Consider the following 25,182-nt stretch of genomic DNA (forward strand, 5'->3'; position numbering starts at 1 on the left):
TGATATTAATTTCAAAACCTTATCATTACTGCTGCTCGTGTGTAGTTGCTCTAGAGTTGGAGGCCTAATATTTAAACTAGTAACTCCCGTGGATAACTTTCCCAGAGAGTTCTGTCCTTTCAGTGTTTTGGTTCGCTCTCCCTGTATGGTGACAATATTTGCACACACTGGGTTTTGCATTGATAGATTCTGTGGTCCTTTCCCCTGGGGACAGGCGGCCGCTACTGTTCCTTCACTGATAGTGATATTCGGGACTCCCAAGTCCCCAGATTGAGCACGGATAGTAAGGCCGATTTCAATTACTTCACCCACAATCACTTCTGTGAGTCCTTTCCTGTGGTCATGGTTGAAGATAGGGCTCAACATACATGGTCTCCCCTTGGTGCTGGTTATACAACCCACAATTGGCTTCAGTCAATCTACTGCTTCTAGGCAGCTAAATCTATTAAAAGTTGGTGCCCCTACCCATTGGTTTGGATTACCCAGGCCCCTATCACTGGGCCCACCCCAAGCATGATAGTTGACCCTAGTCCAACTTCCGCCACCCTTAGGTCGCGTCCTGGGTGGATAAAAAAACGAAAGTGGCCTAGTTTCAATTATAGAGTTCCCTCCTGGAGAGTGCCATGAACATATATGGTACACAGTTCGTGGGTCTTCAAAGTTTACTACCACACAATCGCCAGTGGTTGATTTTCTTATGGAGCCTATCCATGAGACCCTTCGAACCATTACAATTTTACCCTTTAAGTGAGTAGGTAAGGGCCTGTTTTCATTTAGCCAATGTGAAACTTTATTTTTAAGTGACCAAAAGGATTCTTCGTGTCGATTACCTAGCTCAGGGACCCCTGTCAGGACAATTGCATAGGGACTAACATCTGGTGGTAGATTGATATAGAACACACAATAGAGCAGACCAGGTCGGGAAAGAGTGTGTAGCTGTACTGGCCAAGGAGCAATGATGGATGCATGCATGAACGTCCGGTGCTGTAAAACGCTGGCTAGATAAATCCCATCAGACCACCCTTTATGGTGGAGTTTGCGTCATGTTGGATATTGCTGATCAATCCAAATCACAAACGACCTTATAGTGCCGATATTGAAATGGATGTCAAGAATCTAGCCGTGATGTCCATTATGGAGTGATATTTGCTAAAGTGCAGTGCTTAGGTGAAATAAAATTGACTACACGGGCACTGTAAAGTATTCAAAGTGCACTACATGTGTCAAGAGTTAAAAACACGCCGAGTAGTAAGACTACCCCATGGCGTTTTGTGCAAATCGGTCGACATGTTTCAGCCAATGGGGCATTGCCCCGGCTTTCTTCAGGACCATAAACAGGAAGGCTACTGCAACTATAAATCATGTATTAAATCAAAAACAGAGAATGTACTGAAAAAAGGTACATATCTACCAGGAACCTTCATATTTGACTGCCCACTGGAAGGAGAGAAGAACATCTTCTTCCTAGAAAACAAAAATTGTTTCACAAACAAACACCATATTACACACATGCATTCTCAAAAGTGCACAAAGACCGCACAGACACAACACACCTGCATGAATGATTTGCATTCAGCATTATATGAAAAGCATAATAGCTTCAACACCACAAGGCATTTCCTCATGGTGCTACTCACCCAGCTTTGTGTGGGTGAAGACCTCACCTCACCCGGCGACCGCTCGGGAGTATGAGACCCCGCTCTATAGTGTAGAAAAAGGAAACCATGAGTACATGACTCAATTCAATTCAAGAATCTTTATTCGGTGATTAAAAAACACCATAAAAGCACATATACATATACATAAATAAAACAGCATTAAATATTGGACAAGATCCTTGTACATAAATAACAATGGAATACTAACATAGACGCCATAAATTTAAAACCGATAATCCCAAGTCTATCAATCCTCTCCCCTCGTCTTCCTTAGTCTGACCGCCACCCTAATAAAATTCATAACACAACACAAGGTTAGCGGGTCAGAGGCTTTTTGCAAATAAATTAAGGCGTTTCTGGCATGTTCCATGTGGGCTTTTTTTAAGATGTCTACTAGGAATCTACGTCTAGGCATTGAATAATAGGGGCAGAGCAAGGTGAAATGAAGGGAGTCCTGCGGAGACCGGTTGTCGCAGCCGCAGGGTCCCTTCTGCTCGATTGACATAGTGAAACCTGCTGGCAAAGCCAACATAAAAGGAAGTAGGTTCAGTCTGAAACGGCACATAAGAAATCTGTCCTGTGTGTTATGTACAAGATACAAATAGGGCTCCATACCCTCCACGCTCTTCATCAAATTATAAGCCCTTACTGACTTTTTTCCCCCTTCAGCCACAGCACGGCATTGGGTTTTCCGCTCTAGGAAAATTTCCCCTACTTGTTTCTTGTGCTGTGCTGAAATGGTGGTCGGGTTCTTGAAGAGGTTTCCAAACCCTAGTTCATCAAGAGTATTTCTCACATATTTGAGCCATGGGATGCGCATGCAGTGGGTCCTACCTAGGCAGTCCAGTAAGATTTTTCTGCTTAAATGAGCATCTGGATTTACCCAGATTTTTATCCACGCCACAATTGGCCTAAGTTTTAACCAATCGACCAGATATGGCCTCCCTAGCTCCCTATGAGCTATAAGCCCAGCAGTGCTGGGTGGTGCCCTCAGGACAGATTTCAGATGTTTGTTCTCTTCCTGGTCAATTCTAGAGGTATTCACGAAGCCCCAAACTTCTGCCCCATAGCTTACTTTGGCGCATGTTATAGATCCGTACAGGTTCATCACCTGTTCCCGACTCCATCTGCCCAACCTTCTGCCATACCCGGCTATTGCCCCGTTAGAGGCAATCATTTTATTACAACGCTCTTCCACCAAGGAGTTAAATTGAAGAACACCATCAAAGGTTACTCCGAGATAGGAGAACGTTTTAACCTCCTCTAAGCAATGTGTGCCTATTGTATAAGTAAATTTTGTGGGAGGTTTTTTGCCTGCCACGAGCACATAAGATTTACTTAGGTTGACAGATAAGTCTAGATCGCTCATAAACTTGACAAACCCATCTATCAGAATCTGTAGGCTTCGGGGTGTACGCGCCAGCAATACCGCGTCGTCTGCGTAAAGCAGGACAGGGATATGCCGCGTCCCAACCCTCGGGGAATCTGCCTTTAAGCCCAAAAGAAACTGTTCCAAATTATTAATGTAAAGGGAAAACAAAAAAGGGGCAAGAATACAACCTTGTCTGACTCCACTTTTACATGGAAAGGAGTCCGTCAGTCCTCCCTCCCTGCTAAATCTGACTCTAGCCGTGGTGTCACTATGCAGCTCTCTTAGTATGGTGATTAGACCGTTCTCAACTCCCATCCCTGCCATCATGTCCCACAACTTCCCTCTATTGACGTGGTCGAATGCTGCTGCCAGGTCCATGAATCTCATATTACACACATGCATTCTCAAAAGTGCACAAAGACCGCACAGACACAACACACCTGCATGAATGATTTGCATTCAGCATTATATGAAAAGCATAATAGCTTCAACACCACGAGGCATTTCCTCATGGTGCTACTCACCCAGCTTTGTGTGGGTGAAGACCTCACCTCACCCGGCGACCGCTCGGGAGTATGAGACCCCGCTCTATAGTGTAGAAAAATGAAACCATGAGTACATGACTCTATAGTATCCAAGCCAATTGCTCTACACAAAAAACCAAACAGACGTGTGATAGTACCCCAACTGTTCAACCTTAAGTAAACCTACATTAATGTCCATGAGACGCTTGGAGAGCACACACACTGTAGTGCTCTTCTAAACATAGAGCACAGAACAAGTGCTCAGATTAACCTCAGAGTGTGTTAAAAGTAGCTCATAAAGAACTTGCCTAGAATCACAGTGTATAATTAATTGTAGCAGGTCCTCATGAATGCCCCAGAAATAGTAATGGGGACTGTGCATAGTTAAGGGTTAATAAAATGCCCAGCGACAAAGAGCTGCAAAGTCCTCGGTGTCTAGGGGGCATAGGGGGCCGTCCTAAGCTCATCTGTACGAGTACACCCGACTACACCGCTCAATAAAGGCTAACTGGAAGCGAGAGAGAACACCACCATGAGACTCACCTGTCCGTCGGTGCCTCGGATAGTACACCGAGCGGAAGTGGAGGCGTTTAATCAAACCGCCCTTCATCCTTTAGTAGCCGCCGGTAATTGACCAAACTGTGGCCGACAGCGTGAAAGTCGAGACATTGCTCTTGCGCGCATGCGCGTTTACCTAAAGCAAATTGAGGGCAACAGCGTGAAAAATGAGACACTGCTCTTCTGCACATGCGCTGTAACACTGGTCCTCGAGAAATCACTAATAGAGCGTATTTTTTCTACCTGTTTAACGAGCATACAAGGGGATTTATAAAAGGTTTACATCCTAATGGTTGTGAAAAGATCTGGAACCAATGGAAATACTGCTCAAATTGAAGAGTGTATAATGATTTTAGTGGTTTCTATGGTCTCAGAACAACCCTGGAGACATGTGCATGTCCGGTTAGGAAACACTGTATTCATATAATGCGCCCAATGCTTATTTGCACAGGAACGGTTTAGCTAAGGTATCTCGTCTTGAGTGCTCATTGTGTGAAAATACTTGGCCCCGAAGCCAAAGAAATTAATCTATACAGAGTTACTCTAAGGTAGAGTGTGACATCCACTATAAACTACTTAGTATAAGGGAGGACTAAGCCTCAGAGTGGAAACTGATAGTTAGGAGCGCAATATGGCCCTTATGAAAGATCATTATGTTTGTGATTTCACAAAGTTATTAATATCTCACGCGTCAAAGAAAAATAGGTGTCAGACTGAATGAACAGAAGGGAAACACACACAATTATGTTCTTTGAGCTTGGCGGGTGCAACCTAAAGAAGCGTTGCATCCGTACAAAAAGACCCGCAACTGAAAAGTTGCTCTTAATTATAACAAAATTGATTGATATAACCTCCCCTTGATTTCCTTCCTGTTTGATGCCCTTTCTGGTCCTGCTGGTTGGGCTTAATAACATTAGTGCCTTGTACTGGGGTTTCTTTAGCTATTGCAACGGTGCTTGCTAGGTTCACCATAGTTGCATTTTTAGTATTCTTACTCGTCCCCTGGGTCAATGGCTGAGATTTATTCACATCTGGTGCCAGTGCTATTAGGGCAGTACCCGAGGTTGGTTTAGGTGGTATTCCAACTATACTGATTCTTGCCAGTGTAATAATGCTTTTTTCAACCTCAAGTAACTGATTTTCTATGCGTGTTAATCTGGTTTCCATTGGGGTTAGGAGCTTTATTAGGATTTTCCCGATGTTCTTTAGCAGGGTTGAAGTACCATCATCAGCCATCCCTATGCTACTATCTCCCACCTAATCTCTAATTGGAGAGTCCTGTGATTCATCTGTTATATCAAGATTAACAATGCTTTGAACATCGTCCTGCCCACTCTGCACTACCTCTTTGAAACAAGCCCTATTTCCTCTCCCTCTTTATTCATTGTGTTCCTATTCTCCTGTACTTTTGTGACTTTTACTTTTTTTCTGGTGTGTGCAGAAACGGTCGGACGTTTCCGATTCGATATGGCACCCTCCCTCCTCCCACCTAGTTGTCTTGTATTAGTCTCATCTTCCTAGGCCTCTGCCTCTATAGTTTCGTTTATAGTGTTGTCCGCTACAACTGACCCTGTAAGGGCTATGGTGTCATTAGGCAATTGTGTTGGCACTTGTGTAAGAGTAGGTGCCTGAAGGTATGAGCTTGGGATGAGGTGTACATCTGCTAGCGTCTCAATAAGAGCGAGACCATCAGTATGTTCAGGGGTTCTAGCAGATGCTATGTGGCCCAAGGACGATCTTTTTGCCATTGCAGTGTCCTGTGACAATCTTCTGGCCACTGCTAAGTCCTGTGACACTCTTCACTCCATTAAACTTATACCTTGGTCTATTACCGAGTTAGCTCTAATAATAAAGTTATCAAGGGTACCTATTAGCTGTCCTTCCCCCTTTGCAGCCTCGCTCCTACTTTCACGAGTGGCCATCCTGAAAGACACTTGATCTATGATGATGCACAGGCACTCGTAATCAATAACTGATATAGAGTACACACAATTTTTAGTCCCACGAGGATTTAAACACGGGGGGTGGCCCGGTCCGGTCTTAGTCGGTCTGTAATGGGCTAGAACGGGCCCGCCCTTGGCCCAGGCTTCGCCCAGCGCGTGCTCGAGCGGGTCCCGCATGCGCGAATGGAGAGGAGTCTAAATAGCGGACGGTGAGGGCGGGAAGAGGACCAGCTGCGGCTAATCTCCAGCCTCTCTGCATGCTGGACCTCGCAGTCCCGCGCTTTGGTGAATGCGACTCCAACTCCAGCACTCACTATCCCAGTTCAACAGGTGGACACTCCCAGTTCTCCACAACGTGAGCGGCTCCCGAGGAGCGGGGGCCGCGAGCAGTGAGGTTTTTGGGCGAGGTTAACAAGCGGTCACCACAGTCATCTAGCTCTCCCTCTGGTAGTACAACAGCACCAGGTAAGCGACGACTGGCAAGGACTTTATCCAGACGGACGGTGGGGGTGCAAAGAGGACAAGCTGCGGCTAATCACCAGCCGCTCTGCATGCTGGACCTCGCAGTCCTGCGCTTTGGTGAATGCGACTCCAACTCCAGCACTCACTGTCCCAGTTCAACAGGTGGACACTCCCAGTTCTCCACAACGCGAGCGGCCCCCGCAGAGCGGGGGCTGCGAGGAGTGAGGTCTTTGGGCGAGGTTAACAAGCGGTCACCACAGCCATCTAGATCTTCCTCTGGTAGTACAACAGCACCAGGTAAGCGACGACTGGCAAGGACTTTATCCAGACGGGCGGTGTGGGTGGAAAGAGGACCAGCTGCGGCTAATCACCAGCCGCTCTGCATGCTGGACCTTGCAGTCCCGCGCTTTGGTGAATGCGACTCCAACTCCAGCACTCACTGTCCCAGTTCAACAGGTGGACCCTCCCAGTTCTCCACAATGCGAGCGGCTCCTGCGGAGCCGGGGCCGTGAGGAGTGAGATCTTTGGGTGAGGTTAACAAGCGGTCACCACAGTCATCTAGCTCTCCCTCTGGTAGTACAACAGCACCAGGTAAGCGACGACTGGCAAAGACTTTATCCAGATGGGCGGTGGGGGCGGGAAGAGGACCAGCTGCGGCTAATCACCAGCCGCTCTGCATGCTGGAACTCGCAGTCCCGCGCTTTGGTGAATGCGACTCCAACTCCAGCCTTCACTGTCCCAGTTCAACAGGTGGACACTCCCAGTTCTCCACAACGCGCGCAGCACCTCCGGAGCGGGGGTCGCGAGGAGTGAGGTCTTTGGGCGAGGTTAACAAGCGGTCACCACAGTCATCTAGCTCTTCCTCTGGTAGTACAATAGCACCCATGGTCCAGCCCACATCAGTGCAAAAGGCATATGTAAGATTTTGGCTCCAGTATGGTAGAATGAAGGAATTCCCAAATGTGCAGAAAATGTGGTGAAGCATTGCATTGTTTGTTTAATGCATAATCCAGGAAAGGGAACCCCAACTCCAGCAGGTCATTTTGCCCCCCCTACGTACCCTTTCGAGGTATTACAAATCAATTATATTCATATGGATCGTTGTAATAACCTCAAGTATGTTCTGGTGGTGGTGTGTGCCTTTTCCAGATGGATAGAGGCCTACCCCCTAAAGGACAATACTGCTTTGTCTACTGCTAAAGTTCTTTTGAAGGAGTTTTTCCCAAGGTTTGGTTTGCCACGCATTGTCTGGTCTGACAATGGGACTGAATTCGTAGGCCAAATTATGCAGAAAGTGTGTACAGGTCTTGGTATTAGGCAGAAATTCCATGCGGCAAACCATCCTCAGTCAGCAGGTTTGGTAGAGTGCTATAATGGCACTCTCAAGCTTAAATTGGCAAAGATTCAGGCCAGCACACGTTGGCCTGACGCCTTGCCATTGGCACTCCTGTCCACGAGAAATACTGTGCATTCTCGTCTAGGTCTTAATCCGTATGAGGTCGTTTTTGGGCGCCCAGCCAATGTTTGGGGAGTCCCTCGACCTAAGAAGTATTCTGACATTCCATACCCAATGCTGATTGACTATTTGCATGACCTCACCACTAAATTACGTGTTCTTCATCAACAGGTTCAAAGCGCTTTGCCGGAGGCCTCCGCAGATCCAGGTCACTCCATCCAACCTGGAGACTGGGTCTGCGTGAAGAATTTCCAGCGGAAAAAGAATCTGGAACCTCGTTGGGGCCCGCCGCGACAAGTTTTATTGACAACACGTACGGCAGTGAAAGTCGTTGGGAAGAAGAACTGGGTCCATGGCGTGCACTGTAAGAGGGTACCTTTGCCTTTACCTTTTGATCAATGGATTCGTAAGGGCATGAGTGACAGCGAAGGTGAAAGAGTACCTCGATTTGTACCGTTCAGTAGTGCACGCCTGGACCAAATGAACTCTGAGAAAGAAGACGACGACGTGTTACAAGAAGCCGTGCCATTACATTTGCGTTTGAACACAGCTAATCCAGAAGCTTTGTTTAAGGACCAAACGATCCCTAATAAGACTCAATATAATTTACGGCCAAGAGTAATCAAAGACAATTGAACTTTCCTTTTTCTATTTTTTTGATTATACTTTTTGAGAGACATTAATGTTTTTTCTTCCACTATCCATCAAGTTGCAGGGTCACGGTAGGAGTCTTAAGCTGTGGCCTGAGTAGTGACATAGGTCTGCAGGACTTGCAGTGTCATATGACGGCTAACAACCACAGCTAAGTGATCTAGGAAGATTTCCGTGAGCAACGCGAGTAGTGACATAGGTCTGCAGGACTTGCAGTGTCATATGACGGCTAACAACCACAGCTAAGTGATTTAGGAAGATTTCCGTGAGCAACGCTTTAGAGTATGGATGTTAAAGTGGAAATTAATGATCAGACTGTAAATATGAAAAGTAAATGCAAGAAATTGATGGTTAGTCCATGTGGCATAATCTTATATATTCTGATATGTCTATGTACTTTGTTAGCGTGTGTAAGTTGGGTTGTTTATGCTATACAGCCATCACCTGTTCCAGCCTCTGTCTCTTTATCTTTCCTTACTACCGCCTCTCCACATCGGTTTTATACACTCTCAGAACACGAACAGATTAGGGGGACAGAATATTTCAATAATTCATTTATTCAGTTATTGTATCAACACCAACTGGTGATGAATACTACTGATTGTTGGGTCTGTGTGCTCATGCCTCATAATACAGAGAGAGGTATGCCGTATTTAGTCCTTCCATTCTCCTATGAAGGCTCCGCTTGGCCTATTTGGCTATGTTCTCTAATGTCTATCAGAATCAGCTACGGTATCCTCCTGGTAGTCCATATGGTGGTGGAGCAGACTTCAGTCATGGTTCTTTGATAAAGGGAATAGTGGCTATGGCTAGAATTGCTGAGATTAGTAAGATTCCCGTAGATGAGAAAAAAGCATATGATGGCTGGAATATAACCTATTATGTTACTAGCCTCACAGATAAGGCTAGGCGAAGGAGATCCCCACCAATTTGGACTGTACCTCATCGAGGTAATTTCTGCTTACAGATTAATGGCCAGAATGTTAAAAATCAACAGGAAAAGAGTGTCTGTTCGCATACTTATGTCTATACACCTCAGGTTCCCTCACCATTAGTGCCACCACAAGGCACATATTTTATCTGCCATGATAGAGCCTATACATGGCTTCCTCCTTATTTTTCAGGAACCTGTTATGTGGCTTTTCTTCTTCCTCCAAAATATACTGCCCCTTCAGGTCATTTTAGGAAAAGATATTGCAGGGGAGTTATTGATTCGAAAGACACAGCAGGACAAGAAGGAGGTGACTTTATTAATGGGTTGCTTCTTTTCTGGGGCCCAATGGCCAATAGCAGAGAAATCAGACAATTAGTTTGTGTTGTTGAGGCTACCATAAATGTAACTTCTGGAGCCTAGAGTAATCTGACAGCCGAACTTCAGGCGGATCGCCTTATGGCTTTGCTAAATCGGATAGTTCTAGATATTATCCTTGCAGATTGTGGAGGAATCTGTAAATTGATCGGGTCTAGTTGTTGTGTTTACATTCCTGATAATGCCCCTACAGTACACCAAGCTATCTCCAAGTTACATATCATCTCCGAGTCTATACATCAGGACACAGGAGATTGGTCTGTGATGGGATGGTTTTGGGGACTACTGTCCACATGGGGATGGAAGATACTTTTTTTGCTTGAAATGATTTTGGCTATCATTTTCTCCTGTTGTCTCTGTGTACAGTGTGGACCTGCCATCTGTGGTCTTTATGCCACTATGTGTGTCCCGAAGCCTGAGTCACAGAAAACAGAGAATATTAGAATGATGCTACAGCAACAGCTTGATGACCTCATGGCCATTGACATCAACTCAGATTGACTTGAGTCCCTGGTGTTTTGCCTGAGTAATGGCAAAAGGAGGGTCTGAGGTTCTTCATTTTCTGACTTCGTCCCGTATCTAGCCGCCCCATTTTGTGTCTTGCCGCCATTTTGTGTTGCCCTCACTCAGGCAGCACGGCGGACGATGTGTTTTTGCTTTTCCAGCTGCTGTGTGTCCTTCCAGTTAAAAATTAACTCCATTGCCCTTGTTTACGAAATCCGATGTCAGGATCTGGCTGAGTTTGTTAATCCATGTCTGGCTTGATTGATCCCTGTCTCGACCAACTATTTGCCTTCTTTTATTCTTTCCTTATACTATCTTATCCGACTGGCCTTCGCTATTCTCTCCTTGTATTCTCCTATTACACAACTATCCTTTGAGGCACACAAATACGTCCTGCCACCTGCAAGAAGGGATTGTTGATGCCATCACTGATTAATTTGATGGGAGGGGTAACACACGGGGTCTGAGAGAGGGGAGTATTTGAGACACCTGATAGCTTGTTTTCCAACTTTTCTCATTGGTTCGTTTTGTATGTGTAAGGAGTGAGATGCTGTAAATATATTCCTATAAAAGAATGTGCGCCACAGATTGAAGTGCCAGTCTCCTTAGAACCCACCTTATGTGTAACTTCTGGGATAACTGTGCTTAGCTGCAGCTAATAAACCTGTCTCCCATGCTCAACGGAGTGTCTCTGTTTTACAAGGCAGGTGAACTCGGAGATTAAGGTGTGCCCTGCGCCGCCAGGCCCATAAGGCCCAATTCTCCACCAGCCTGTCCCCTTTTCCATACCGCTGCGCCTCAGCATATTTTCCCATAAATTTAACTTTGCGTTGGCCTTTTCTGCAAAGTCCAACAAGTTGGATTTTGGGAGAACCATGGTTTGGGGCTCATTAGTGGAATAGAATTGTTCCTCAAGTTCCCTTATTTGAGTTTCCAGTGAAGCAATCGTGCAACAAATAGCCTTTAACACTCCCGCCTGCCGGGAAATACACTGTCCCTTGATGACTACCTTGAATGCCTCCCAAAGTGAGGCTTCAGTATCTATCGAGCCTACATTATGACTAAAATAATCAGTGATACCCGTCCGGATTTCCTCCTTGAAGGCTTCATCAGGAAATGCGTTCGGCAGGAGGTGCCAGCAGAAAGCATGGGGGATCGATCCCGGGAGTGATAATTTCAATAAGCAGGGGGCGTGGTCAGACAGGGTGCGTGGCAGATGTGTAATGTCAATGGTCCAGGCAGCTATATCATGGGAGACTAACCAAAAGGCCAGTCGGGACCTAGGACTATGATGATCTGAAATGCATGTGCCCTCTCTAACCAAGGGTTGTCTCCTATGTCATATGTCTATTAATTCCCCATCCGATACTATAGCATTTAAAATGGCGCTGGCAGCCGGGTGTAGAGGGCGAGCCTCTCCCTTTCTGTCCATATCATCATCCAGAATTGTATTAAAATCCCCTTCCCACATTATTGTTCCACAACCTGTTGCTCTGATCTTTGTCCAGATATCCAGAAAAAATATGGGGGAGTCTACATTTGGGCCATATACTACCATAATGACCAGTGAAACCCCTCCCAGCATACCATACAGAAGGATATATCTCCCCTCCGGATCCCCATGTACCTCACCTTCATGCCAATCCACCTTCCTGATCAGTACAGTCACCCCATTGGAGTAGTTAGAATAAATCGAGGAGTACACATTCCCCCATCTGTTATGCCGTAGCCTTAGCGATGGTGTTACATTTAAATGCGTCTCCTGCAATAAACACATGTCTATATTATGTCTGGATAAATGAGCATTGACAAGTCTAGATTTTCTGCTGTGATTCACCCATTGAATGTTCCACGTAATAATAATTAGTGGTTTAGCGTGCTTATGTGTATAGTATCTGGACTTAGGCAATGCGGACAGTGGAGGTGTGACAGCTTCCAACCACAGATTATGCCTTCTGACCAAAAAGATATAATGCTACTGGTAACAAACAATAAACCAATTCCAACCCTCCTCCCACCTCCCACTCCAACCCCCCAATCAGGTTGTAGAATACCCACCCATAACAAACACCATCTCAAACAAGCATTTGCAATGCAATGGTCTCGGCATTATTAAAGGTAGAGCTATTGGCATTGCTCATGACATTCTTTTTTCATTTTCTTTTTTTTAAACATAAATAAATGGTATTGTCATTTACAATGGCAATAGGTGAGCATTGGAGAGTAGTAGAGAGTATTCGCGGACACAAAGCCACACACACAGAAAGCCCCCCACACACACACACACACACAGCCCCACACACACAGAGCCCCCCCACCCACACACAGAGAGCCACACACACACACTCACACAGAGAGAGCCAGACACACAGAGAGAGCCCCCCCACACACACAGAGCCCCTGACACACACACACACACACACACACACAGAGCCCCCCACACACACAGAGAGCCCAACACACAGAGAGCCCCCCACACAGCGCCCCACACACACACAAATGGAGGATTAGAAGTAAAAAAATACAAGCATTTGCAATGCAATATGTCTCGCATTAGGAAAGTTTGAGCTATTGGTATTGTAAATGACAATTTTTTTATTTATGTGTTGGGTTTGAAAATAGCGAAATTAATAGCTTTGTCATTTACAATGCCAATAGTTTTAACTTTTGCAAATGTGACACCTATAGCATTTGTAATGCAATATGTGTTGTATTTACGTGACTTAGAAGTATTGATATTACAAATAACAATGGCTTTTAATTTTTTTAAATAATTAATACTCAAATAAAAGTTATTATAATTTATAATGGCAATAGCTTAAACCTTTGTAAATAACTTTTGTGAAGATTATGTTCAGTGTATTTTATTGTGGCGAAAATCCAAGAACAGAAGTGAAATATTAACATCTTTTTGTGACATTTGTAATAAAGTTTGAAACATTGAGAGAACATGTTTGAACCAGTTGTTGTTGAATGGTTGCACAGATTGATGCTGTGGTGGCGGTGAGTGATGTTGTGGTGAGGACGAGTGATGCTGAGTGATAGAGTGAGGGCGATAGACAGATAGAGTGAGGGCGATAGACAGATCAAGGGTGAGCGAGGGTGAGAGGGTGAGTGAGGGGGAGAGGGTGAGTGAGGGTAAGAGGGTGAGTGAGGGTAAGAGGGTGAGTGAGGGTGAGAGGGTGAGTGAGGGTGAGTGAGGGTGAGAGGGTGGGTGAGAGGGTAAGTGAGGGTGAGAGGGTGAGTGAGGGTGAGAGGGTGAGTGAGGGTGGGTGAGGGTGTGACGGTGAGGGGGTGTGAGGGTGAGGGGGTGTGAGGGTGAGGGGGTGTGAGGGTGATGGGGTGTGAGGGTGAGAGGGTGTGTGAGGGTGAGAGGGTGTGTGAGGGTGAGAGGGTGTGTGACGGTGTGACGGTGTGTGAGGGTGAGGGTGTGTGTGTGAGGGGGTGTTAGGGTGAGTGGGGGTGTGAGGGTGAGTGGGGGTGTGAGGGTGAGTGGGTGAGTGGGGGTGACGGGGGTGAGGGTGTGTGAGAGTGAGGGGGTGTGAGAGAGGGTGGGTGAGGGTGTGTAAGGGTGAGGGGGTGTGGGTGTGTGAGACTGAGAGGGTGAGAAGGTGTGTGAGGGTGAGAGGGTGAGTGAGGGGAGGGTGAGTGAGGGGAGGGTGTGTGAGGGTGAGTGAGGGTGTGAGGGGGTGAGTGAGGGTGGGTGAGGGTGTGAGGGTGAGGGAGTGTGAGGGTGAGGGGGGTGTGAGGGTGTGTTAGGGTGAGAGGGTGTGTGAGGGTAAATGGGTGTGTGAGGGTGAATGGGGGTGTGAGGGTGAGAGGGTGTGTGAGGGTGAATGGGTGTGTGAGGGTGAATGGGTGTGTGAGGGTGTGTGAGAGGATGTGAGAGGGTGAGAGGGTGTGAGAGGGTGAGAGGGTGTGATGGTGTGTCAGGGTGAGGGTGTGTGAAGGTGAGGGTGTGTGAGGGGTGTGAGGGTGTCTGATGGGTGTGAGGGGGTGTGACGTGTGTGAGGGTGTGTGAAGGTGTGTGTGAAGGTGAGGGTGTGTGAGGGGTGTGAGGGTGATGCAGTGTGAGGGTGTGTGATTGGGTGTGAGGGTGAGGGGGTGTGAGGGTGAGGGTGAGGGTGTGTGTGAGGGTGAGGGTGTGTGAGGGTGAGGGTGTGTGAGGGTGAGGGGGTGTGTGAGGGTGAGGGGGTGTGAGGGTGAGGATGTGTGAGGGTGTGTGTGAGGGTGAGGGGGTGTGTGAGGGTGAAGGTGTGTGAGGGTGTGTGAGGGTGAGGGGGTGTGTGAGGGTGAGGGGGTGTGAGGGTGAGGATGTGTGAGGGTGTGTGTGAGGGTGAGGGGGTGTGTGAGGGTGAGGGGGGGTGTGATGGTGAAAGGGTGTGTGAGGGTGAGATGGTGGGTGAGAGGGTGGGTGAGAGGGTGAGCGAGGGCGAGAACAGCCGGTTTAATGACGCCTGCATCTGTGGTTAGGTGTTATGATCAGAATCTCACATGGAAAATCTTTACACACTACAAGAACCATTACTAAATACTGTGATCAATGTGCAATACCGGAAAGGATCTGATTTCATCCAGAGAAACCCTATGTTGAAAATATCCTGGCCTACAAGATGATCACTATTTTTGAAGATCCGGATTAATAGGAGACTGCACAATTGCTCTCCCCAGCCTGTGAGATCTTAGATCTCACATACTCCAAGGATCTAGCAAAAAACTTGCAAAATGCGTGCGTTAGTGAAGCGCTTCTTATACAAAAATACAACAGTCCTAATTTTCAGTCTTTGCTGTAGAACTCATCGAATTGGCTTTGTGCACCCAGAAAAAATGGTACAGGGGTTAACAGTGGTTAATGTGATCCCTTCATTGTATTTGTTGCCTGATCTTCTCAGCCAAGCAAAAAAAACACAACCAGACAGAGATTCAACAGCCCACGTTGCAACTTTGCCCCTTAGAAAAGCCATTGAGAGACTCCCTCCGTCCCCTCCATTGTGATAGTCCCCGAGGTGCTTCATTTGTTTGTGGCAGTAAAGCTACCTGCCACGCCCGTCCCCACCTCCAGCCCCCGCCAGGGTACCCCAGACTGTCACCTTTAATCCTCCGGCTGTAAAGACCGAGACAATGCCTGAGACCCCTCATCAGCGGCGTCCATCAGAGGCCTCACCCTGACGGCATGCTTACCTGCATCAGGTTACCCCCTCCCGACGCCCCTATACATTCTAGCTCGGTGAGGTCAGGCAAGCAAACACGCTGGCTAAAAACAACAAGCTCTTGCTTCAATACTACATGCACGTTGTGTTTTGTAATCTTTGCTGGTGTGTGTGCGCTGTGTTACTCATACAGCCCCGCTTTTGTCTGCTCAGCCTGTAAATGCTTTGCCACTTTGGCCAATACAAGTCCGACACTACTCCTCGAACTAACCCCCTCCCACCTCCAGTGTATTCCAACAGCCCTTGCAATCTACAGGTTTTTCACTTCCTGTCCGCGCCTGTTGACGACACAAGGACAAATTCCCAAGGACATGACTGGCAGGGCTATGGCAATGCGTCTTTGTAGGCTGCACAAGGCAGCGGAATTGCTTCATGCACACATACAACACAGTACAGAGAGGCGCTCTTGATACCAGAAATATTCAGTTCTAACTGCAGAAAGACTCTTGTCGCAGCAGAAATATCTACGATTTTCATTAGAAAAATGTTTAATTCTGATAACACAAACGGCTCCTAACAGCGGAACAATTAAATTTTATCAGCAAAAAAGTAATTTGGTTATAGTATAAATAATGAATTCTAACATCAGACAAAGGGCACTAAAAGGATCTATTACGAATAGTGATTCATAGGCGATCACACTTCAGTAGCAGGGGGGCACAACCAGGAACATTTCGACGTTCCTTATTTTGGTGCTAGTTCGAAAGAGAACGGCAAATAAACATCTTCATCGCCCCTCTAGGAGCCCAGGAACCTTTTCCTTAATTTTCCAGTTTTCTGCCTCTTCCACATCCATGTCTTACCTTTTGGCCACAGCGCAGCTGATGTCGGGATGTTAAGCCGGAAGTTCGGGTGCGTTAAGACTGTCTTGGGGCGGGACTTCCGTTTTCTATGGAAAGCCTGTGCCACAGAGTGACTGGACCAGGGAAGCAAAACTGACGCGGGGCTCCCATGCCCGAGGGAGAGCCCCGCGATGGCAGAAGTCAGAAGAGGCGGCGGCCGCCGATGCGGTGAGTGGGGCGGGGGGAAGAGTAGGGGCGGGGGCAATGTGCGTGTGTGTATGTGTGCGTGCGTGCATGTCAGTGTGTGTGTGTTCAAGGCTGTGTGTGTGCGCGCGCCGTTAGTGCATGCTAGCTAAGTGAAAGCGGGCTGTATGTGTATTTGGAAGCACGTCTGCGCAAGCGCGACTCTTTAGAAGCGCGTCCACAGACCACAATCTGCGCGTAACCCAATCTATCTCCCTTGGCAGGCATTTCAACAGCAATAGGTCTCGGCCGAGACCTAAAAACCACAAAGCGGTACAGGGAACATTCCCATGGGAGCGAAGCGGCACTGGCAAACTCCCCTGTTCTCTCAGGGTGACCGGGAGTACTGAAGAGTGTGTTGTATTCTTATATCAAAAGAGATTAAATCCTGCAAACCAACGACATTGCGGAAGCCTGCAACCGACAGCAACAGAGTATTTAGCATCCCCCCAATTCAGTATCACAGCATTACAGTCATCCAGTCCAATAATCTATACAATACCCATTTCAGTCATTGTCACTGAGGTGGCCAGTTTCGGACATCCTTGCTCCCCTAAGTTCTTTGCTTATCTTCCGTCCGATATGTTTGGCAGAATTCAGTGCAGACTTAACATCAGTGAAGAAGTGGGCAGTTCCGTCATAAGAAACTTCAGTTTGGTGGGGTATAACAAGGAGTAAAGAATCTGTGCCTGTAAAAGGATATGCTTGGCAGGGAGACATTCTCGACGTGCCGCCTGTACAGCGGGGTGAAGTCTGGGTAGAAAGAAATGTTGTTACTTTTGTGTGATATCTGACCCTTCTCTCTAGCCAGCCGCAAAATAAGATCCCTGTCTTGATAATTCAATAGCTTCGCCAGGATGGGTCTAGGCATCGCCCCGGAGGCCACGGTCCCAGTGACCTGTGTGTCTCTCCACCATGAAAACAGAGGACACGTGGGGATCAAAAGGTTTGTGCAATAGATCCATTACCAAGGTCTCCATTTTGGATATGGCAGTTGCGTCCGGGAGACCAGTAATGCCTAGGTTGTTTCTATGCAACCTCGCCTCCAAATCATCATTCTTAGCCCAGATAATTCCAAGTAGCTTGTCCATATTTAGTAGCTGTTCTTTAGTTTCAACTTGGAGTTTGTGGAATTTAGTGTGTCGGTTCTCCAGAGCATCAAGGTGGGTTTCATGCACGGTCACCTGGGTCTTGACTGAGTCCAACTGCTCAGTCAGGGTATCCAACTTCGAGTCTATATTGCACAGACTAGAGCGCATCTCTAACATGAGGGTGTGTCGATCTTCACCCTGATCCTCTGCATATGTGTCTTGTTGGCCATCTGCCTATGCGTATGTTTCTGATTCAGCATGACTCACGGCACGTTTGTGTTCAAAAGTGAGTTTTGGTTGCTTAGCGTCTTGCTTACCCATGTTTCAAAGGTAGCGGGGATGTGGATATCATGAGAGTGGTCATCGTACACCTGACACGTTCAGTCAGCAGCAAACTCCAGCAAGAGCGACGCCAGTTGTGTCTGTACCGTTCTCCTCCTGCAGTGCCTCACAGGATATCAAACGTCGTTGCAGCCTATCAGTGGCTGTGCGGGTAATCCATACCTCCACAGGGGGCCATTATGGAATCGCACCACAGAAGTAGCCTGCCGTTAGAGGGCCACTCCACATCAGTCAGTGCCACAAAGACAGAACAGCGCAACTGGACTTATAGAAGTTAACCGGGCAACATCCACAAAGGGCCACCAGGGGGTCAGATAGGATGCTGAGCGCTGGTACTAGTAGCCTGCTATATGGTAGCTAGGCGATCACCCAGCACCATCCATAGCCTGAGGCTCTCCAATTCACTCTACGCCAGACAAGGGCGCAGGTCTGCTCATGCACAGGGCTCTCTCACAAACCTCCACTGCAGCACACAGCCCAGCTTCTCCTGGATAGCAAATTCACCCTGCAGGTATCCCTCCTTAGTTAGACCCGGTCTGGTTTGTGAGTGACAGCCAGTCTGTCCTGATCGTTACACCTCTACAAGCGCTCTCCTCTCCAAATCAAGCAACCACGCTTGAGCCACTATTACTCCTGGTGTGGGCTCTGTGATTCTAGCGAGCCTGGGCCTACTTGCATGCCCCCGTCTTTGGCCCTCTCCTCCGCTGCAATTTCCGGTGGATTTGGCAAAAATGGCGGCACAGTGTTCCGGGGCCGTCGGCCTACTGCTCCACACACACACATCAGTAGGTGATTGCAGCCGCAGTTAAATTGTACAGAGTTCTTTAATCCGCCTCAGGCCTCGCACATACCTCGGGATCCCGGGTCTCCACTGGCAGATGAATCCTCTGGCCTCTCATAGTCCCCAGCTCTCGGCCACCCATGGTGCAGTGAGCTAAAAAACGGTGATGGATCAAGCCCTGATCTTTGGACTGGGTAGGAGTGGTCTGCTTAATGCAGATACTCTGTCCATCACCACCCCCTTTTCTGAATCGTTTTGTCCACCATGAGCATGGAAGGGTATACTCAGATGTGAGTCCCTTGCTCACTGCACCATCAGGATTCAAGCAAGCCGGGCCGAAGATGGCTGTAATGCCAGAAACCGGCCCCCGGAAGCTTGTTTCCTTTCCAGTGAAAGAATTGGCTTGGTAGTTTGGTCTGCCCTGTTCCCATGATGCACTGGGCCAGGGACAGACTAATTTGCATGTAGCCAGGTTCTGAGCTGGGATGGTGCAGTGAGCTAAAAAACGGTGATGGATCAAGCCCTGATCTTTGGACTGGGTAGGAGTGGTCTGCTTAATTCAGATACTCTGTGCATCACCACCCCCTTTTCTGAATCGTTTTGTCCACCATAAGCGTGGAAGGGTATACTCAGATGTGAGTCCCTTGCTCATTGCACCATCAGGATTCAAGCAAGCTGGGCCGAAGATGGCTGTAATGCCAGAAACCGGTCCCCGGAAGTTTGTTTCCTTTCCAGTGAAAGAATTGGCATGGTAGTTTGGTCTGCCCTGTTCCCATGATGCACTGGGCCAGGGACAGACTAATTTGCATGTAGCCAGGTTCCTAGCTGGGATGGTGCAGTGGGCTAAAAAACGGTGATGGATCAAGCCCTGATCTTTGGACTGGGTAGGAGTGGTCTGCTTAATTCAGATACTCTGTCCATCACCACCCCCTTTTCTGAATCGTTTTGTCCACCATAAGCGTGGAAGGGTATACTCAGATGTGAGTCCCTTGCTCACTGCACCATTAGGATTCAAGCAAGCCGGGCCGAAGACGGCTGTAATGCCAGAAACCGGTCCCCGGACGCTTGTTTCCTTTCTAGTGAAAGAATTGGCTTGGTAGTTTGGTCTGCCCTGTTCCCATGATGCACTGGGCCAGGGACAGACTAATTTGCATGTAGCCAGGTTCTGAGCTGGGATGGCGCAGTGAGCTAAAAAACGGTGATGGATAAAGCCCTGATCTTTGGACTGGGTAGGAGTGGTCTGCTTAATTCAGATACTCTGTCCATCACCACCCCCTTTTCTGAATCGTTTTGTCCACCATAAGCGTGGAAGGGTATATTCAGATGTGAGTCCCTTGCTCACTGCACCATCAGAATTCAAGCAAGCCGGGCCGAAGACGGCTGTAATGCCAGAAACCGGTCCCCGGAAGCTTGTTTCCTTTCCAGTGAAAGAATTGGCTTGGTAGTTTGGTCTGCCCTGTTCCCATGATGCACTGGGGCAGGGACAGACTAATTTGCATGTAGCCAGGTTCTGAGCTGGGATGGTGCAGTGAGCTAAAAAACGGTGATGGATCAAGCCCTGATCTTTGGACTGGGTAGGAGTGGTCTGCTTAATTCAGATACTCTGTCCATCACCACCCCCTTTTCTGAATCGTAGAATGGAGTGGCATGTCCTACAATACAGTAGAGTGCTGTACAGTGGAGTGACATAGAATGGAGTGGAGTACAATCAGGTAGCATGTTGAAAAGTAGATTGGTGTGCTATAGAGTGGAATAGCAGAGAATGGAGTGGCTTAGAGTGGCATTGAGTGGCATACAGTCATATTGCGTAGGGTGGCATAGGGTACAGTGGAGTGGTGCAGGGTCGAGTGGTATATTGTGGAACAGTGTAGAGTCGAATGGGGTACATTGGAATAGCGTAGAGTGGAGTGGCATGGAATGGAATGGTGTAGAGCGGAGTAGCATAGAGTGGAATAGCATACAGTGGAGCATCGTTGAGAATAGCATAGAGTGAAGTGGCATAGAGTGGAGTCCTAAAGAGTTTAATACCGTACAGTGGAGTGATGTAGAGTGGAGTGGGGTACCGCGGAATACTGTACAGTGCAGTGGTGTAGACTAGAGTGTCATACTGTGGAATACCATAGATTGGAGTGGCATAGAGTGGAGTAGCGTTCTCTAGATGATGTGGCACAGCTGGCTAAGCTGCTGACTTGAGAGTTGGGGATCCGTGTTCGAGCCTTGGCATTGATGCAACATCATGTGATTCACGGCAAATCTCTGAATCTCCCTGTGCACATGGACCGTGCCTGGATACCCTCATGGGTGATAAGCTGCACAATATAAAACTAGAAAACATAAACTATAAATTACTGTTCAATAGTATATAGTGTAGTTGCATAGACTGGAATGATGTACACTGGAGTAGGTTGTCGTAGAGTAGGGTGGAGGGGTGTAGAGTGGAGTGGCATGTTGTGGAGTAGAGTGGAGTGCCGTACAGTGGAGTGGCATTGACTGGAGTGTTGTAGAGTCAAGTAGCATGTTTTAAAGTAGAGGGAAATGTCAAAGAATGGAGTGGCAAAGAGTGGAGTGCCATAGAGTTGAGTGGCGTACAGTGCAATAGCGTACAGTGGTGTGGAGTACAGTGGAGAGTCATAAAGTGTAGTGGAAGACAGTGGAATCGCTCAGACTGGAGTGGCATAGAGTGGAGTTGCATACAATGGAATAGTGTTGAGTAGAGTGGTTTAGAGTGGAGTGGCATAGAGTGGAATAGCATAGAGTGGAGTAATGTACAGCGAAATAGCATAGAATGGAGTGGTGTAGAATGGATTGGAGTAGAGAGGAGTGGCATAGAATGAAATAGAGTACACTGGAAGGGCATAGCGTGGAGTGGTATAGAGTAGAGAGGCATAGAGTAGAATAGTGTAGAGTAGACTTGCATTGAGTGGAGTGGAGGAGAGTGAAGTAGCATAGAGTGAAGTGGTGTACAGTGAAATTGCATATAGTAGAGTGGTGTAGACTGGAGTGGTGTACAGTGGAGTAGCGTAGAGTTGAGTTGCGTGTTATAGATTAGAGTGGAATACTATGGAGTGGAGTGGTGTAGAAAGGAGTGGCTTAGAGTGGAGTGCTTTAGAGTAACAGGAATTGGGTACAGTGGAGTGTCATACAGTGAAATAGAATATATGGGAGTGGCGTAGAGTGTAGCGGTATATAATGGATTACCATGCAGTGGAGTGTGTAGATTGGAGTGGCATGTCGTAGAGAGCAGAGTAAAGTGGCGTACAGTGTATTGACATAAAGTAGAGCAGCATGTTGTACAGTAGAGTGAAGTGCTGTAGAGTGGAATACTGCAGAGTGGAGTTGTGTAGAGTGAGTGACGTAGAGTGAAATAGCGTAAAGTGGAGTGGGGTAGAGAGGGAAGTGGCTTAGATGGAGTGGCATACAGTTGAATAGTGTATAGTGTAGTAGCATAGTAGCATATTGGGGATTAGTGTGTCATAGAGTAGAGGGGAGAGCGTAGAGTGGAATGGCGTATCGTAGAGTAGAATGTCATGGAGTGGTATAGATTGGAGTGGTGCAGAGTTGAGTAGCATGTCATCGAGTAGAGTGAAGTTCCATAGAGTGAAATAATGTAAAGTGGGTGATGTAGAGTGGAATGGTGTGCAGTGGAATAGAGTAGAGGGGAGTGCCATAGAGTGGAGTGGTGTAGAGTGGAGTAGTGTAGAGTGGAATAGAGTACAGTGGAGTGGCATCGAGTAGAGTGGTGTGGAGTGGAGTGGCATAGCGTGGAGTGGAATAGCATAGAGTGGAGTGGCATAGAGTGGAGTGGAGTAGAATGGAGTGGCGAAAATTGAACCACCACTGAGTGAAGTGCCTTGCAGTGGAATAGCGTACAGTTTTAGTGGCAAAGAGTAGAGAGGCATACAGTGAAAAGCATAGTGTGGTTTGGTGTAGAGTGGAGTGGAGTGGAGTGGCATACAGGGGATGACAGTACAACGGCGTTCATAGAGTAGAGTGGCCGGGAGTGAAGTTTCATGTTGTAGAGTACAGTGGAGTGGCATATAGTGGAGTGGCTTTGAGTTGAGTGGCGTAGAGTGGAATAGCTTAGAGTGGAGTGGTGTAGAGTGGAGAAGCATACAATGGAGTGGCATATACTGAAGCGCAGTAGAGTAGAGTGGCGTAGAGTGGAGTTGCAAACGGTGGAATAGCATAGACTGGAGTGGCATAGAGTGGAATAACTTAGAGTGGGGTGGTGTAGAGTGGAGAAGCATAGAATGGTGTGGTAGAGTGGAGTGGCATGTCATGTAGTAGAGCGGTATATCGTAGGGTGAAGAGGTGTTGAGTGGTATAGAGTGGATTGACATGTCGTAGAATGAAATGGTGTGTGTTAGAGTGGAGTGACAACCTACTACTTATAATGCATTTCGGCGGATTTGGTCTTCCTCAGATGCCGCTCCTCACAGGATTCTCTTTCCCCTCCGTTTTTAAGTTGTCCCGCCTTGTTCTCATTGAAAGAAAACTTGCTCTACCCCCAAACATGTGATCGTGCACCAACTGGCTGCTCGTTGGAACTACCAGTTCAAGAATCCTTCACTCCAGGTAAGTGCTACTTGGTGTTTCTTCTTTACAGTCCATATGGAATTTCAGCAATATGCGGGACAATCCATGGTATGGTCTGATGTTTGAGCCCTGAGGGTGCAAAGTCTTAAAACTCCCTCAGTCCACTTAACGCTCCAGCCTGCAGGTTCGAGTATCCACCGGGCAGTGGTAGGTATTACAATGCATCCCATCCGATGTATCTATATATCTATCTATATATATATATATATATATATATATATATATATATATATATATATATATATATATATATATATATATCTATATATATATATATATATATATATATATATATATATATATATATATATATATATATATATATAAATCCAATGTAGATGCTGCAGAGAAGTCAAACAGCAGACACGGACACGGGCCCAAAATAAGTGCAAGGGTATTTTATTCCATGATGTTCAAAGTCGTCATAATATATATATACGGCCTCAACCCAGAACACAGATAAAGTGTGGGAAAAACAGCATGACTGCCTTTTACTTTTGTAAAGGCAGCTAGTACCCAATCATATACTGCCTTGTCATTGGCATGTACCGCAAAATACCATGGGTATTTTTTTGTGGCATTTCAAAGAATGTTGCGGTGCTTCATGGCCTTAAATATCTTTACTTTTAAATCCCTTATAACTTTAAACATATTAACCCTACTTACCTGTACCACCAAAAAGGATCATCTTCACATCATAATCTATAATCCTGCCAAATTCCATGAAAAAACAACTACCCACTACACATTTGGGACCCCCTTTTTACCCCCTCCCCCGACCAATCACAGTGAAACTTTGCATCATCTGCTATTGTAGTGAAAGCAATAGGTCTTCAAAGTTTCGTGGAGATTCATCAAATGGCCGCAAAGTCATTACTGGAAAAAAATCAGAGGAATTCCTATCTCTTAGGATCCTAGTTATAAATACAGAGAGCCAAATTGATTGTGTTGCACTGCAAAATGCAAGGGGACGCAGGAGAACACAAACTATAGTGAGATTTGCCAAGCCATGCAAGGCCACGGCAGATTGTGCTTTTTGTGATTTTATGTAAATCAGTCTGTCAATACTCTTTATTTCGACCAAACATTAAAAGTACAAGATGAGTATGGCTAAGTACAATATGCAAAGCGATAAAAAAAGAAATGGCCCACAACCATCACATAGGTACATTCAAAATAATTAGTTACAATCTGTAAAACATTGACCTACATTCTACATGTGCAAAAGTGACACTGCATGTTCAATAGAAATATTGATTTTCAAAAAACTAGAACTAGATCTATCTACTTGATGCAGGGCACCAGTGTTCTCAGCAGGATAGTGTAGTAGAGCTAAACTATTAATTGAAATATCAGTCAGGACAACCTTCCCTCATGCGAGGATCTCCTACCGGCCTTACAACAGTGCTATCCTTTCAAACAGCCTGTGGTGAAATGTTTTTCCTCCTGAATCGCCACATAGCAAATAAGAACCTGGAGACTGCAAATGCAATGTGCCTGCTAGTGTCAGAGTGTAAGATTCTGCATGCCACCACACAGTGTGGGGTTCCCAGGGTCCTACAATATGCACTGGCCCTACTATACGCAGGGCAAAAAAACAGGGTGTGAGCCACCATTTCTTCACCGTGGCCACAAGATGGATGGTCCGTCTCGGCCAGTCCATCTGAACTCACCCATTTTGATGAGCAAGACTGGCAGTA

The sequence above is a fragment of the Lissotriton vulgaris genome, chromosome 10 (genome assembly GCF_964263255.1).
Source record: "Lissotriton vulgaris chromosome 10, aLisVul1.2, whole genome shotgun sequence".
Taxonomy (NCBI): Eukaryota; Metazoa; Chordata; class Amphibia; order Caudata; family Salamandridae; genus Lissotriton; species Lissotriton vulgaris.